We start from the raw sequence: 17,067 nt of genomic DNA on the forward strand, positions 1-17,067 counted from the left end.
AGTTTAATTAGATCCCATCTGCCTATTTTGGCTTTTGTTGCCAATGCTTTTGGTGTTTTAGTCATGAAGTCCTTGCCTATGCCTATGGCCTGAATGGTTTTGCCTAGGTTTTCTTCTAGGGTTTTTATGGTGTTAGGTCTTATGTTTAAGTCTTTAATCCTTCTGGAGTTAATTTGAGTGTAAGGTGTCAGGAAGGGGTCCAGTTTCTGCTTTCTGCACACTGCTATCCAGTTATCCCAACACCATTTATTAAACAGGGAATCCTTTCCCCATTGCTTGTTTTTGTCAGGCTTGTCCAAGATCAGATGGTTGTAATGTGTAGGTAACTAATTTTTCTAAGAGACAGAGTCTCCTTGCCCCAGCTGACTTCAAACTCTTGGGCTCAAGTGATCCTGTATTTTTCTGGAACTACAGGCACACCACTGCACCCAGTTCAGTTTTAGCTACTATTGATCCTTGCCTGCTACAATTATTGCTATGCCAATTGTGACCTTATATTTCCATTATTCCTTCTGCATTTATTCACTGGAATTCTACTACATAGAGCTGTATCTTATTTTTTATTCAAATATATATTTTTATCAATATAAACTAATGGGTATTTATTTTTTGCCATGGATCCTACTTAAGTTGTTGCTCAAAGTTTCCCAAATCTGACTATGGGAAATTCTTTCAACTTAGTTCCTGTGTCTTTTCAACATGTCTCAATTTTTCTTTTTAGATCACATTTTAATTTTCTGGCACTGTAAGAGTTTCCAGATTCATCTTACACTTTCCATGCCTCAATCCCAGAATCAGACATTTTTCCAAGGAACCTAGTATCATTTATTGTAGAATGGTAATGAGAAACAAAGATATGAATACTGGCTGTACTTATGGCTACAGTGTGTCATTTCATCTATGCTCTTTCAGTTATTAGAGCTAGGAATTATGTAACTGTGTGTTAGCATGGTTCTTCAGAGCAACATAGGAGAGGTGTGTGTGTGTGTGTGTGTGTGTGTGTGTGTAGGTATATGCACACAGAGAAAGTGAGAGAGAGAGAATAAGAGATTTATTTCAAAGAATTGGCTCATAAAATTGTAGGGTCTGATAAGTTTGAAATCCTTAGGGTAGTCTAACAGACTGGAGACCTGCAGAGAGCAAATATTGCAGCTCATGTCCAAAGGCAGTGTGTACACAGAATTTCTTCTCCCTTGGGGTCCTCATTGATTTGTCTTAATGCTTTCAACTGAGTATGTTGTGCATACCCAGTTTATGGTGGGTAACTGGCTTCACTCAAAGTCTATTGATTTAATAATTAATCACATCTAAAAAATGAAAGTGACTCCACAGCAACATCTAGACTGGTATTTGATCAAATATCTGGACACTATAACCTAGTCAAGTTGACACATAAAATTAAGCATCACAGTATGCTAAGCACATAGTGCCACATCCACATCTATCAGTCAATCCTTTGTCCTTTCAAAAACCACCTCATTAAGATATTGAGTTATTTGAACCCACGTAATTTTTTTTCCCTTTCCATAATGTGCTTTTTCAGTTTTCCAAGATTAGTCCTTGTTTTCTTCCATGCCTAACAAGCTCCTTTACAACTCTGGGTCATTTTTACTTCATATTTTCTGTTTCTACTCTATGGCTGGTAATGAGTAAAAATTGGTTCCTTGTATCGAATAAAACTTCATGCTATTAGTTTTCTGGAAAACTACTCGGGAAGCCTCTTACTCATTTCTTATAAAGTCCCTACCTGTTTTCTACAGCAATGTTACAGAAATTTTCATAAAACAAATCTCGGATATCATCACTTTCTTTATCCCTCTTTGAGGTGTAAGATGTGCCATCATCTCTTGATCAAAATCAGTTAAGATCTGCTAATTAATATTTGGACTCCTCCTGACCCTGGCATTTAACTTCTTACATGACCATTACCAAACTACTATCAGTCATCGGGTACATAATATATCCTACCTTTTAGAAATATGCTTATGCCGTTCTCTGTTAGAAAGTAAGCTATCTGTCTTGTTTACAGATTTGCATCACAGTTGTTCTACTTGAATTCCTTTAGTGTGTAGTGTTTCACACAGTATCATTGCAAAACAACAGATCTCAGCACAATAAATTAATGTGTGGAGGAATAAAAGAAAAACTGAAAAATAAATGTTACCAGCAGATTTCTGATAGTATACCATGAATTCATGTTTAGTTAGCTTTGTTTCGTTAACTCTTATTAAATACCCTAAAATATTCTCTAAAAATAAAGAGCTGAATTTCAGCTTAAGCTGTCATACTACATCAGAGAAATTTAGAATTAAATGCACAATGAAAAATATGTTTATTTTGAATAGCAAAAGAGAAAGTATAAATTTTATCAAAAGAGAGATAAAAATTTAAGATCTAGATGACTTACCCTTACTTTAAAAAAATATGTAAAGGGACAAGGGGGGAAAACAGAAGTAGTCTTTGATAATAATGCTGACTCAACCCTCCAAATAAAAACATCACTGATACTGGTATGACAAAATAGAGTCTAGCCTAATAGAATTCTTAAAGTATAAATGAAGTTGACCTTTAAAAGGAAACCAGTAAAATACGAAGAAAGTCAAAAACCCTTAAAAACACGAATATCTTCTTTTAAATCATGACAGACGTGTTCCCAAGAGATGATTCATCAGCATGAGAACCAACAGAAGTTCATAGCCAGGACCTAATGTTCTGGGCAAACCCACAGGATTACACTGAGGAGTGTAAAAGGAATTTACTGCCTATGGCTTCTTGTCCCCCATCCCCTGGCCCAAAATAGTAGTCCCACATAATGTTAATAGAACCTTAAAATTCTTTAAGTTAAAATTTAAATTCATATAAAACTTCCTATCATATTTCTTTAGAATTTCATAGAATTCTTCTATTAATCTATTCCCATGTGAGATACCACAATGTCGCTTTTAATTTTGAATTTCCCATGAGGTAATAAATAAGTTGAGAATCTTCTTTTTTTGCCCAAGTTATGAAAGTAAAGCACGGGGTGTAATCTTAGCTGCTGTTCTTTCATTATTTGGAAACTCTGTGCTTGGAAACAGCTAGCCTTTTGTGCCAGGGGACATATTCCTAATTATTTCATAGAATAATTTGATGTCACATTTAGCCAGGGACAATTTCTTATAGTCATGATTTGATCAGATGATAATTCACTGAATTAGCCTAATTAGACTTTTATCTCACTTTGTCCTTTGTCTTTGAACAGAGGTGATTAAAGTAATACACATTCACTTATAATTTTTAAAGCCACCAAGTTAAAATTAATTTTAAAATAATGTCTTAGCTGGATTAGTTTTCTTATTTGGTAACCAGACAGAAACACTAAAAGACTATCTATTAACCAGACAGAAACTTCTTTTTTGATTACAAATATAGTTTACCTTGATGATGGAGATTAAAATCAAAGTGGAGATTACTGAAACCTTGACTGCAATTTAATTTTCATATTAAATCCCAAGCCATGGTTGACTTTTTTATATTCAGGAAACATGAAAAAGAGCTTGGCTCATCTCGTTGTGCCCAAAAGTAAGAAAACAGTGGAAATAGAATAAAACAAAACAAAATGATGCAGGTGAGGTATGTCAAATACACATAGGAGCCAACTAAAAGAGATCCTAATGCCTGAAGCTGGCACAATTTGAACAGAATAGACAACATTATGTTAGGTCACAAAATAAATATCCATGCATCTATAGTGATATCCATTCTATATTTGATAGAATAATCAAATAAAGAGAATAAGCAAGTCTTGCCTGCAGAAAAATTATAAATAAATTGAATGTCTCTAATAATGCAGATAAGCCTTCACTCAAAGATGTGGAAAATAATTCCCTACACCTCCAGTCTGTCTGCATAGCTGATATAGAGTAACTTGTTTCCACGGGTCAATATGGAAAAGGGGGAAAGAAGTAACTTTACAATGGAAAATTTTAACATGCACTGCCTCATCAAACTACTGCATGTCAAACATATTTCTGTGGTCTTTCTCCCCCAGATCCATAGCCCCAGTGGAATCCAAAAACAAAAACAAAAAAATAAACAAATTGAGGGACATACTTACCAGTCTCCTGGTAAAATGTCTTACCAGTACTCCTCAAAACTGTCAAGCCATCAAAAATAAGGAAAGTCTGAGGAACTATCAGAGCCAAGAGGAGCCAAAGGAGACATGAAAATTAAATATAATGTGGTATCCAGAATGGTATCCTGGAAGAAAAGAAGGACATTAACTAAAATCTAAGAAAATCTGAATGAGGAACAACTTTCAGTTAATAATTATGCCTTCACATTGATTCATTATTTGTGACAAGTGTATCATACAATGTAAGATGTTAAAAATAGGAGAAATTGAGTGTAGTGTACATTGAACCTCTATGCTACCCTTGAAACTTTTCCATAAATCTAGTAGTATTCTAAAATCTAAAAAGCGTGTTTCTTTTTAAAAGCAAAATGTCATGTTTAATTTTGGATATATCCTGAATGGGATACTTATATGCTGCAGCATAGTCATCAAATATAATACATTTTGAAAGAAGATTCCACATACTTTTCAGATGCATCAGCCTTAACCACAGGGTGGATAAAAAATAATGATGGGATAGATATCTCCAGAAGGTTGTTAACACTGCGAAACATTTCCTCAAGAAATCTGCAGTTTGATCATTCACAGCTCAGTAGCAACTTCAAATCTTACGATAATACAGGCTGCCTATTAATTTAATAATAAAAGCAAATCTCCTGCAAATCTTAATCTTGGACCATCTTTTCATCATCACCATGCCTTCCCAATAAATGGGCCATTTAGTTATTTTCCCACTCCCTTGTGTCTTCCACACAGTTGAATACAAGTCAGTCACCAATTCCATTAGCATGACAGGATCAGAATCAGCATTTCAACATTTGTTTGTACGATGAAAGCCTTAAATTGGAAGAACTGCAGGTTCCATATGAAACTAATATCCCCTTGAAGGAGCTGCTGGAAAGATCTGATCCAATTATAACAGAAGTCAAATTCCCCAGTTTTCACAGTAGCTAGATTGTCATTCAAATAGAGGAGCCAAATACAACCCTCTTGCCTTGGCAACACCATCACTTGGATGCCTGTCATTTACTTTGAGACAGCATGGACTATTGAACTTCTTGAAGATTTTGGGACTGCACTGACAAAATAGTTTTAGTAGCACTTATGAGGATTGGGACTACAAAAAAGCTTCTGTATTTAAAACTGGAAAGCAGTTTTATTTAACCCTGAACAATGCATATTTCAGATACTTTTTATAATGTTAACTCAGTCAAGTAAACATAAAGGCAGTCTATATGTTTACTAGTCTTATTCATTATTATTTAGAATGCAGTGGGAAAGCAAAAAATCATTGCTCTTCACAAACCAGCCAATGAGAAAATGCTTTTCTGGAGAGCAGACTGTGTGTTATTTTCTGGGATGGGCAGGGGAAACGTGTGTATGTACACACACATACACACACACATACACACACAAACACATATACACATACACAGTATATGTAAAATTCTGTAAAGTTTTCTCAGTTGATGGGACTATGCACAAAACAAAGTAAAAAGCAAAGGTAGGTTTCAAACCATTCAGAAACATTGTGGAAAGATTCAGATACTGCATTTAGACATAGATGTACCATTTTCCAGTTTCAGCTCTTTCACTGTCCAAATTTTTATTTGTAGAAATAGACTTTTCTTTCTGGGTTCTCCTCTGTCACCAAAACTAATTGTTACTTTTCTATCTTTGGATGTAAATTATGTGTCTCACCTTCTCTACTTTGAAGTACATGTAGTATATTATGCCCATAAAATCTTTTCTTACTTCAATTAGAAATATGAAGAAGAAATTCGAGAATGGACATTATATTTACAGTTATGGAACACAGGAGTCTCAAAGTTTTTGGAAGTCCCCAGAAGTCCTGAAAGGAATTGACTGACATTTATCAAAAATTATATTACCTTTTGAGAAGTATTCATTGTGTATTAGAAGCCCTAGAGCCAAACTAAAGAAAGCCGATACCTTGATTAACATAGAAGGGATCTTAATATGTGTGTATGTTTTCTTTTGTACAAAACAAGGGCACATTGGTCAGAAGTGAAATTTTGAGGTTATATCCCAGATATCCCAGAGTGGAAACTAGGCTACTGCATTCCAGCATGTTTAATTTTAACAAAGACATATTTTCCTCACTTTCTCCCTCCTTCTAATTTACATTTTTCACCAATATTTTTGGGGAAATGAATCTGGTTTTCTAGTTTACATTATTGCAGATACTCTATGACAACCTCTCCTCCAGCTTATTTGCCTAAGTTAAAGAATGGAAGGTGAGTGTAAGTGAAGGATATGAACACAAAAATGAAGGAAATAGAGATATTGGAGACAAGGCTCACATTTGACAAATGTGGTCTAATTTTGTTGACTCCCAATGTAGCAGAAAGAGCTGGGACAAGAATCAAAATGACTGAAGATTTACTTCAAAGTGCCACTGGCAGCCTGGAACTTAACATTTTTAAGAATGTCCTCAGTTGGAAATTTATGATTCCATTTCTTTCAACTGGAAATTTTGTTATTCAATTTCTTTCTGTTCTCTGACTTTTGTTACTTGATTCAGGTGATAAATGTGCAGATTTATTACATGGTTATATTGTATGATGCTGAGGTTTGTGGTATTGATTCTGTCAACAAGGTAGTCAGCATATTACCCAATAGGTAGTTTTTCAACCCCATTTCCACTCCCTCATTCCTTCTTCCCTCTAGAAGTCCCTAGTAATTATTGTTCTCAAAAAGATGAAACCATGTGGTTTTGGTTATTGTAGCCTTATAGAATAGTTGGAAGTTGGGTATGATGATGCCTTCAGCTTTGTTCTTTTGCTTAGGATTGTTTTGGCTATTTGGGCTCTTCTTTGGTTCCATATGAATTTTAGAATAGTTTTTTTCTAGTTCTTTAACTTTTGTTCTCATAAAGATGAGAAAAATAATTTCCTTATGGCCATGTGTATTCAATGTTAATCTCCCACTTATAAGTGGAACAAGCCGTATTGGTTGGGTTTTCTGTTCCTACATTAATCTGCTCAGCATTATAACCTCCAGCTGCATCTAGGTTGCCATTTGTGTCATCTCTTATTTCTTTTAGCAGTGTTTTGTAGTTCTCCTTGTAGGGATCTTTCACCCTCTTTTATTCTTTTTCATGGCTGTGTAGTATTCCACAGTGTATATTTACCACATTTGCTTTATCCACTTCACCAATGATGGGCACCTAGGTTGAATCCACATCTTTACTGCTGTGAATAGTACTGCAATGAACCAATGAGTACATAAGTCATTATGGTAGAACCATTTATTTTTCTTTTTTTTTTTTTAATTTTTTATTGGATTATAGGTTTTGGGGTACATGAGCAGAGCATGCAAGACAGTTGCGTAGGTACACACATGGCAGTGTGCTTTGCTTTTCTTCTCCCCTTCACCCACATTTGGCATTTCTCCCCAGGCTATCCCTCCCCACCTCCCCCTCCCACTGGCCCTCCCCTTTTCCCCCCAATAGACCCCAGTGTTTAGTACTCCCCTTTCTGTGTCCATGTGTTCTCATTTGTGTGGCGATTCCTCAAGGCCTTAGAAATAGAACCATTTATTTTTCTTTGGGTATATACCCAGTAAGGGGATCACTGGATTAAATGGTACTTTTTTTTAAGTTCTTTAAGAAACCTCCAAATTGCTTTCTACAGTGGCTGAACAAATTTACATTTCCACCAACAGTGTATAAGCATTATTTTTTTCTCTACAGCCTCGCCAGCATCTGTGTGTGTGTTTAGTTTTTTTGGTTTTTGTTGTTGTTGTTGAGATAGAGAGTTTCTCTCTTGTTACCTAGGCTGGATCTTGGCTCACTGCAAACTCTGCCTACTGGGTTCCAGTGATTATCCAGCCCCAGCCTCTTGAGTGACTGGTATTATAGGCGTCCACTATCATGCTTAGCTAATATTTGTATGTTTAGTAGTGACAGGGTTTTACTACGTTGGCCAGTCTGGTCTTGAACTTCTGATCTCAGGTGATCCACCCACCTCAGCCTCCCAAAGTGCTGGGATTAGAGATGTGAGCCACCACAACCAGCCGTGTGTTTAGTTTTCAATAATGGCCATTCTAACTGCTGTGAGATAATATCTCATTGTGGTTTTGATTTGCATTTCTCTCATGATTAGTGATGATGAACTTTTTTAAAACATTTTTTGGCCACTTGTATGTTTTCTTTAAAGAAATGTCTGCTCATGTCTTTTGCCCATTTTTTAATGTGTTTGGGATTTTTTGCTAGTTGATTTAAATTCCTTATAGATTTTAGATATTAGACCTTTGATGCATAGTTTGTGAATATTTTCTCCCATTTTATAGGTTTCCTATTTATTGATAATTTCTTTTGCTGTTCAGAAGCTCTTTAATTAGATTCCACTTGTCAATTTTGGTTTTTAATGATTTAGTCAAAAATAGCATTTCATAGGTTTTCTTCTAGGATTTTTATAGTTTGGGGTCTTACATTTAAATCTTCAATCCATCTTGAGTTAATTTTGCATATGGTAAGAGGTAAGGGTCAAGTTTTATTCTTCTGCATTAAATAGCCAGTTATCACAGCACTATTTATTAAATAAGGAGTCTTTTCCTTATTGTTTTTGTCAGTTTTGTTGTAGATCAGTTGTTTATAGGTGAGTGACATTATTTCTGTGTTCCCTACTCTGTTTCATTGGTTTGTGTGTCTGTTTTTACACCAGGACCATGTGGTTTTGGTTACTGTAGCTTCATAGGATAGTTTGAAGTTTGGTAGTGTGTTGCCTTCATCTTTGTTATTTTGCTTAAGATTGTTTTGGCCATTTGGGCTTTTCTGGTTCCATATGAATTTTAGAACAGTTTTTTCTAGTTCTGTGAAAAATGACACTAGTATTTGAGTAGGAATATAGTTGAATCTATAAATTGCTTTGGGCGGTATGGCCATATTAACAATGTTGATTCTTCCAATCCATGAGCATGGAATATTCTTCTATTTATTTGTGTCATCTCTGATTTCTTTCAGCAGTGTTTTGTAGTTCACCTTATAGGGATGTTTCACCCTCTTGGTTAGGTGTATTCCTAGGTATTTTGTGTGTCTGTAAGGGAGGTAATTGTAAGTGGGATTGCATTCTTGATTTGACCATTAGCCTGAACACTGTTGGTATATAGAAATGCTACTGATTTTTGTACATTTATTTTGTATCCTGAAACTTTACTGAAGTAATTTTTCTAGGAGGCTTCTGGTGGAGTCTTTAGGGTTTCCTAGGTATAGAATCATATCATCATTGAAGACAGCTAGTTTGACTTATTTTCCTATTTGAATGTATATTGTCATTGATTTTTTAATTTAGGCTCTGAAATATGGTTGTTTAAAGCAAATGTCTTTGATGTGTGTAGGTTTAAGTCCCTAAATTATTATTCCTTTAATTTAGAAATAATTACAGAACAGAATTTTTTCCAGAGATACAACATTCATTCCTCAGTTAATTTCTCATGACTTCAAGGAGTATGAATTGCTTTTTCTATTTAAGGCACTGTAAGGTACAAAATATTATAAAATTCAGACTCATTCTTTAAGTAGCTTCGAATTGCTGGCAGAATCAGGAAAAAAATGGTAAAAATTAAATGAACAAAAACTAGTGTGATAAATTGCAGTGTGCTAGTACCATTAAATGCTCTACTCTCTATGGGAAGGGGAAATCCCTGGTTCACGGTATTTGCCAATTTCCATGGTATAAATATTCCCACTGTGGTCAGTTACAGGACACTAGTGTGATATCACTGAATCTGGAATTGAGAAGAGATGCATATAATTGGCTGTTGCTAGATGGCTCAGCACATCACTGCATTAGAAAAGAGCTATGCCTTAATACTGCAGGTATACAGCATAGGTGGTCAGAAGAGAGACATTTGACTCTATGTGATAGGTCAGGAGAAGATGACAGAATAGGAAATCTTTGGGTTGATATTTAAAGGACAAGTAGGCATCAGTTAAGTGGGCAAAGCAGAGGAGAGTATTTCAGGCAGAGGAAATAGCCTTTGGAAAGCAAGGAGGGATGACTTCTTTTAGAACCAACACCAGCAAAGATTTTCTTAAAGGGCCAGAGAGTACAATAGAAAGCTTTCAGAGCCAAGAGAAAAATTCTGAGCATTATGTAGGGGCTCATATAACTATAAAATATTACCATTTGAAAATGTAACAAACAGTTTGAGGGCTATAAAAAACAGGCAGCTGACTAGAATTGGCCCATGGGTTGTAGCTAGCCTGACCTCTATTCTAGAAGAAGATACAAACTACAGACAAATCACACTACAGCCTCTCTTCTACAGAGTTGGTGTGTTTTTCTCATTTTCTTAAGATATAAAAGAGCCAAAAAGTCTGCTTACAGACTTCTGGAAATAGCCGTTTATTTGGCTTGACCTCATCCTTCCTGATCCAGCAGAACTAAGGAGTGTTAGTGAGCAAGATCAAGTGAATAAAATTCTCCTTATTCATTTTATGTACCAAAGTACACATTGCTGCACATTAGATGCTATGATATCTCCACCAAGTCAGGGAAGGAAGTAGAATTCAAAACTTATTTGAATGCCAGTGCTTACAGACATACTTAAGCCATCATTCTTACATAGAGTGCAGTAATAGGAATACTCAGATTTTTTTAACAGGATTAACTTAGTTTGAAAACAGGTAAGTGTTTGGTACAATTTTGGAACAGAGACATTCATTGACATTAAACCTTCTGTGATAGTCTCGGAAGATAATCTTTTCCTGGTTTTAGCTTTTAAAAAATATGCAAACACTTTACATGTATTACATTCTTAAAGGATCTGACTGCCTCTCTTCAGAACTAAAAACATCTTGTGGTGCCAGGAAGTAAGGATGTACTCAGAAAAGGATAGGCTATGTCAAAAGGACACAAGAGCCAAGCTGAAAATCTTCCCCAATGGCCAAAACTGGAATTATTTGGGAAAAAATAAGTGAAATATATTATTGGATTATAACTATTATATAAAATAAATACCCCCATAAATAAATATCCAAAGCTAATCATAATGAAATGAATAAACAAATGAAATAGAAGAGATAGTTCATTCTTACAGAAGAATTCCAATTATAATTTTAGAAGGAATGAGGCCATTGTAATGATCACCATTAGAACACGATGATAATTATTGCAAGCAAATTCTAACAAGGAATGCTAAAATTAGTGAGCAAAAGCTTGGGGAAAAACAGAGTATTTGCATAGTCTCAAGGTACTATCTCAAGGTATAACCTTTGAAATTTAGGAATATCTACTCCCAAGATATTTCTAATTGCAAAGGAGACACCTGGCAGACAAATTCTTAACCAAGTTATCAGGATTAACACTGCTAGAAGCAAGTCAATATTTTGTACCCCTTCATATGATATTCTGAGATTACATTACTTCTGTATTACTCTTGCCAAAATTTACAGCTTCAATCTAATTATTGGAAAGAAAATCTCAAAGCCAACTTAAGAAACATTCTACCTAACCAGTACTTTTCAAATTTGCCAAGCTCATGAAACATAAAGAATATATAATAAGCTGACACAGATTAAAACAGACTTAGGAAACAAACTGCAATATGGTACCCAGGATTGAATCATGAAACAAAAGAAGAACACTAGTAAAACAAACAAACCAACAACAACAAGAAAATTGGCCTATACTATAAAACGTGCACTTTGCTTAATGCATTTTATCAATGCCGATTTCTTGGTTTTGGTAATTTGCTGTAGTTACTCAAGATTCATAACATATTAATCTTGATTAATATACTAAAATATTAATATAGGAAGGGTATAATAAAATCGCTGTGTTATCTTTGCACCTGTTCTGTAAGTAAAAAAAGATTTCAAAATCAAAGTTTAAAAAATAAAGGCTGAATTAACATTTTTCATTTATAGCATAGTTTCCTTTCCTGGACCCTATATGGGTTTTCACCATTTATTTTACTTCCTGTAGGCCAGTAAGTGTCATCGCTAAATTACATAGGCGTTTATACTGGTCTTGAATCCCTTCTTCAACCTGCTTAAAGTGGAGAGTAGAGCCTTTAATGTGTACAACTGTATATCTAGGCCAACTAATTTTATAAAATCCCAGGAATTATCCAGGAAATAACATCACTTTTATCTTCATTTTACATTCAGTGTTATTGAGGCACTAAAACATAAACTCCATCAGCACAGATATTTTTGTCTTCTTTGTTTACTGTCAGGTCATTAGCATTTAACATATTTCATAGCATATGGTATGCATTCAATAAACATTTTGAAAGAAACGAATGGAGGAATCTTAAAAAGATTAAGCAACTTACCCGCACAGCTGGAAAACAGAAAGTTGGTTTTTTTACCTAGAAATGTCTGGTCTCAGAAGACAAACTCTTACCCACTGTACTAGACAACATGGGTCTTAAGATTCTGAAAGAGTGGGAATAGATGCAATACAGTTTTGTGGTCACTGCTCATTTATACTAGTCAATTCATAAAAGACATGAGAACCAGGAAATCTAAGGTGACTATTAGTCTGACTTGTGCAAAACTTGTTTTCTCTCTGTTTGCTCAAGCAATTAAAAAGTGGACAAGATATTCTTAGCAAACCATGACTGCAACTCAGAATGATACAAAAATGCATTCCTAGAAATGTCACACAAAGTACCACAGTGGTATGGTTTCCACTTTAAATAGTAGGAGGACATTGCTCATGGTTTGGCTAAGTTTAATTCACCTTCAATGGAGTAGTTTTGTGGAATTTTCCCCAAGTATTTGGCTGAGTTTATTTAAATTTCTCTCAAAGGTTAAAACTGAATAATATTTTCATTTCTTTACCACAGAACGTGACAATTAATTTAAATCACATCTCATATTTTAGCATTGTAGCACCTTTGGGACTAGACATTTTATTTCCGTGTTACTTTGGAAAAGAGTCTATTGCAAATTGAAGGCCTGGGTAATATAGTTGAAAGAGCTCTGGGTTTAAAGTCAGAGTAGAGTTCTAGGTCTGGCTCTACTATTAACTAGTTGTATGACTTCTAACAAGCAATTCAAAACATTTCTGAGACTTAGTTTATGCATCTCTAAAAAGGGAAAAATATTTATTGTCCATTTTACACAAATCTGTTTTTAAAATAAAATGATAAATAGGCCAGGCACAATGGCTCATGTCTGTCATCCCAGCACTTTAAGAAGCCAAGGTGGGCTGATAGCTTGAGGCCAGGAGTTTGAGACCAGCTTGGCCAACATGATGAATCCCCGTCTCTACTAAAAATATAAAAATTAGCTGAAGGTGGTGGTGCATGCCTATAGTCCCAGCTACTCAGGAGGCTGATATGGGAGAATCACCTGAGCTTGTGAGGCAGAAGTTACAGTCAGCCAAGATCATGTCACTGCACTCTAGCTTGGGGGATAAAGCAGGACACTGTCTCAAAAATAAATAAATAAATAAAGATAAAATATATGTAGCTATGTTTCACAAGTTCAAAAGAATTATATCCAAGGCTGTTTTTTTTAAAAAACTCAGAAAATTAGCATATTCATAAAAAGAAGTGTAAGTCCTTTTGTAAAATATCTTTTATGTTTTTAACCTGTGACTGATTTGCTTTATATAGGTTTTCTATTTTTTTCTATTAAACTATTCAAATATATTCTTTCTATGCTAAATTTTAATCATCAGTGTTTGCAATATATGAATTTTCCAAAATTTGATATAATCCTGTAGCCCATAACTTTATCAATATTTTTTTACTTAGAAATCCTAGGACAATATTTTTAATTAGAAACCCTTTTTAAAAGAATATAGTCTTTTAAGTTTGTATGAAAGGCTATCTCTTAAAAAATAAAAGTACCTACTTAAAGACTAATCTCCAGATAACTATTTAGCCATCCCTCAAATTTATTGAACAGTAAAAAGTTAATTACAAATACTGATTAATTAGAAAAGAGAAAGAAAAAAACAAAAGCAAAATGGGTATTATTTGCATCAGTTTTTCATCTGAATTGATTCAACCTTTAAAAAGTGGTCCATTGGTAACTATAGTCACCATGTTGCACATTGGCTCTCCAGAAGTTATTCATCTGCAGAAATGAAACTTTGTACCTTTTGACCAACATCTTCCCATTTTCCCCAGCCCACAGACCTTGGTAACTACTGTTCTACTCTGTGCTGCACAGTATACATGAAAGTTTACTAGGAGGATAGATCTTAAATATTTTCACTAAAAAGCTTAACTGTGGTGATAATTTCACAATCTGTGGGGATATCTAAATATCAAGTTATTTTATATATATATACATATATATCATTTAATTGATATAGATATATCATTTAATCATATGTATTATATATTTAAATGATATATCTATATCATTTAAATAATATATATTATTTCTTAAATATATATTATTTTTATTTGCTCATTACACCCCAATAAAGCTGAAAAATAAGATCTATTAGTAAGGATTATAAAGATAAGACTATATTGGATGTCTTGAATTCAAACACCATTAGGGACAGGCAATGTGAATGAGTCAAGCAGGCAGAACAGGGAACTACAGTGAAGACTGGGGGGCACTTAATTGTAGCTGATTGCTGTCTCCGAGTAATGCAAGCAAAACTCAGCCTTTGAAGATATGCAGTCCTTCCAAATAAACTGAGAATTTGATTTTCAGTGAAAACTTCAATCTTTAAAAGTTAAAACTGAGTCAAATCTTTATACAATTGTATGGGACAAATAAAATGATCCTCAGAGGTCACTAGTTTGGGAATTCTGTTAATTTCTTCATCAATATTGATCCATTGCCTAAGGCTATGACTAAGTTCTTTATATAGACAGGTGTCTCAGTTTAAGAACCTCTGATATAAAAGCAATAATAATGAAGTCCAGCATCATTGGTATTAGAAAAGGAGTTTTTACAAAATGACTCACCTTAGGAAAGTAAATAAGTAGTGTGCTATTTTGAAACATTTAAAATAAAACTAAGCACAGCAATCCAACAATAATATACAATCCTTCTACCTCAGAAGTCTCCAACCCCCTGGCCACGGACCACTGCTGGTGACCTGTTAGGAGCCAGGCCACATAGGAGGTGAGCAGCGGTGAACCAGCAAAGCTTCATCTGTATTTACAGCCACCCCGTATCATGCACATTACTGTCTGAGCTCTACCTCCTGTCAGTTCAGCACAAGCATTAGATTCTTTTGAGATGGTGAATCCTATTGTATTGCATGTGCAAGGGATCTAGGTTGCTAGTTCCTTATGAGAATCTAATGCTTGAAGATCTGCCGCAATGCTATCTCCTGTCACCCACAGATGGGACTGCCTAGTTGCAGGATAACAAGCTCAGGCTCCCACTGATTCTATATTATGGCCAGTTGTAAAATCGTTTTATTATTTATTAAGATGTAATAATAGATTCATGGGAAAGATGGCCGAATAGGAACAGCTTTGGTCTGCAGCTCCCAGCTAGATTAATGCAGAAGGCAGGTGATTTATGCATTTCTCACTGAGGTACCTGGCTTATGTCACTGGCACTGGTTAGACAGTGGGTGCAGCCCATGGAAGGTGAGCCAAAGCAGAGTGGGGTGTCGCCTCAACTGGGAAGCACAAGGGGTCATGGAACTCCCTCCCTTAGCCAATGGAAGCCATGAGGGACTGTGCTGAGAGGAATGGTACATTCTGGCCCAGATACTACACTTTTCCCACCATTCTTTCAAAACCCTCAGACCAGGAGATTCCCACAGGTACCTACACCACCAGGGCCCTAGGTTTCAAGCACAAAACTAGGTGGCCAGTTGGGCAGACACTGAGCTAGATATAGGAGTTTTTTTTTTTATCATACCCCAGTGGCTCCTAGAATGCCAGTGAGACAGAACTTTTCACTCCTCTGGAAAGGGGGCACTAAAGCCAGGGAGCCAAGTGGTCTACCTCAGTAGATCCCACTCCCATGGAGCCCAGCAAGCTAACATCCACTGGCTTTAAATTTTTGTGGCCAGCCCAGTCATCTGAAGTCAACCTGGAATGGTCAAGCAAGGTGGGGGGAGGACTGTCCCCCGTTACTGAGGCTTGAGTAGACGGTTTTTCCCTCACAATGTAAACAAAGCCACCAGGAAGTTCAAACTGGGCAGAGCCCACCACAGCTCTGCAAAGCTGCTGTAGACAGACTGCCTCTCTAGATTCCTCTTCTCAGGTCAGGGCATATCTGAAAGAAAGGCAACAGCCCCAGTCAGGGGCTTATAAATAAAACTCCCATCTCCCTGGGACAGAGCTGGGGGATGTGGCAGCTGTAGGCACAGCTTCAACAGAATTAAATGTTCCTGCCTGCTGGCTTTGAAGAGAGCAGTGGATCTCCCAGCACAGTGCTCGGGCTCTGTTAAGGGACAAACTGCCTCAAGTGAGTCCCTGAACCCCATGCCTCTTGACAGGGAGACATCTCCCAGTAGGAGTTGGTGGACCTCTCATGTAAGAGAACTCCAACTGTCATCTGGCAGGTGCCCCTTGGGGATGAAGCTTCTAGAGGAAGGATCTAGCAGCAATCTTTGCTGTTCTGCAGCCACTGCTTGTGATACCAAGGCAAACAGGGTCTGGAGTGAACCACCAGCAAACTCCAGCAGACCTGCAGCAGAGGGGCCTGACTGTTAGAAAGAAAACTAACAAAAAGGAATAGCATCAATATCAACAAAAAGGATGTCCACATAAAATTCCCATCTGAAGGTTATAAAAATCAAAGACCAAAGGCAGATAAATCCAGAGATGAGAAAAAATTGAAAAAACGCTAAAAATTTTAAAAACCAGATCACCTCTTTTCCTCCAAAAGGTCACAACTCCTCACCAGCAAGGGAACAAAACTGGATGAGAAATGAGTTCAACGAATTGACAGAGTAGACTTTGGAAGGTGAGTAATAACAAACTCCTCTGAGCTAAATGAGCACGTCCTAACCCAATGCAAGGAAGCTAAGAACCTTGAAAAA

The sequence above is a fragment of the Callithrix jacchus genome, chromosome 11 (assembly GCF_049354715.1).
Source record: "Callithrix jacchus isolate 240 chromosome 11, calJac240_pri, whole genome shotgun sequence".
Lineage (NCBI taxonomy): Eukaryota > Metazoa > Chordata > Mammalia > Primates > Cebidae > Callithrix > Callithrix jacchus.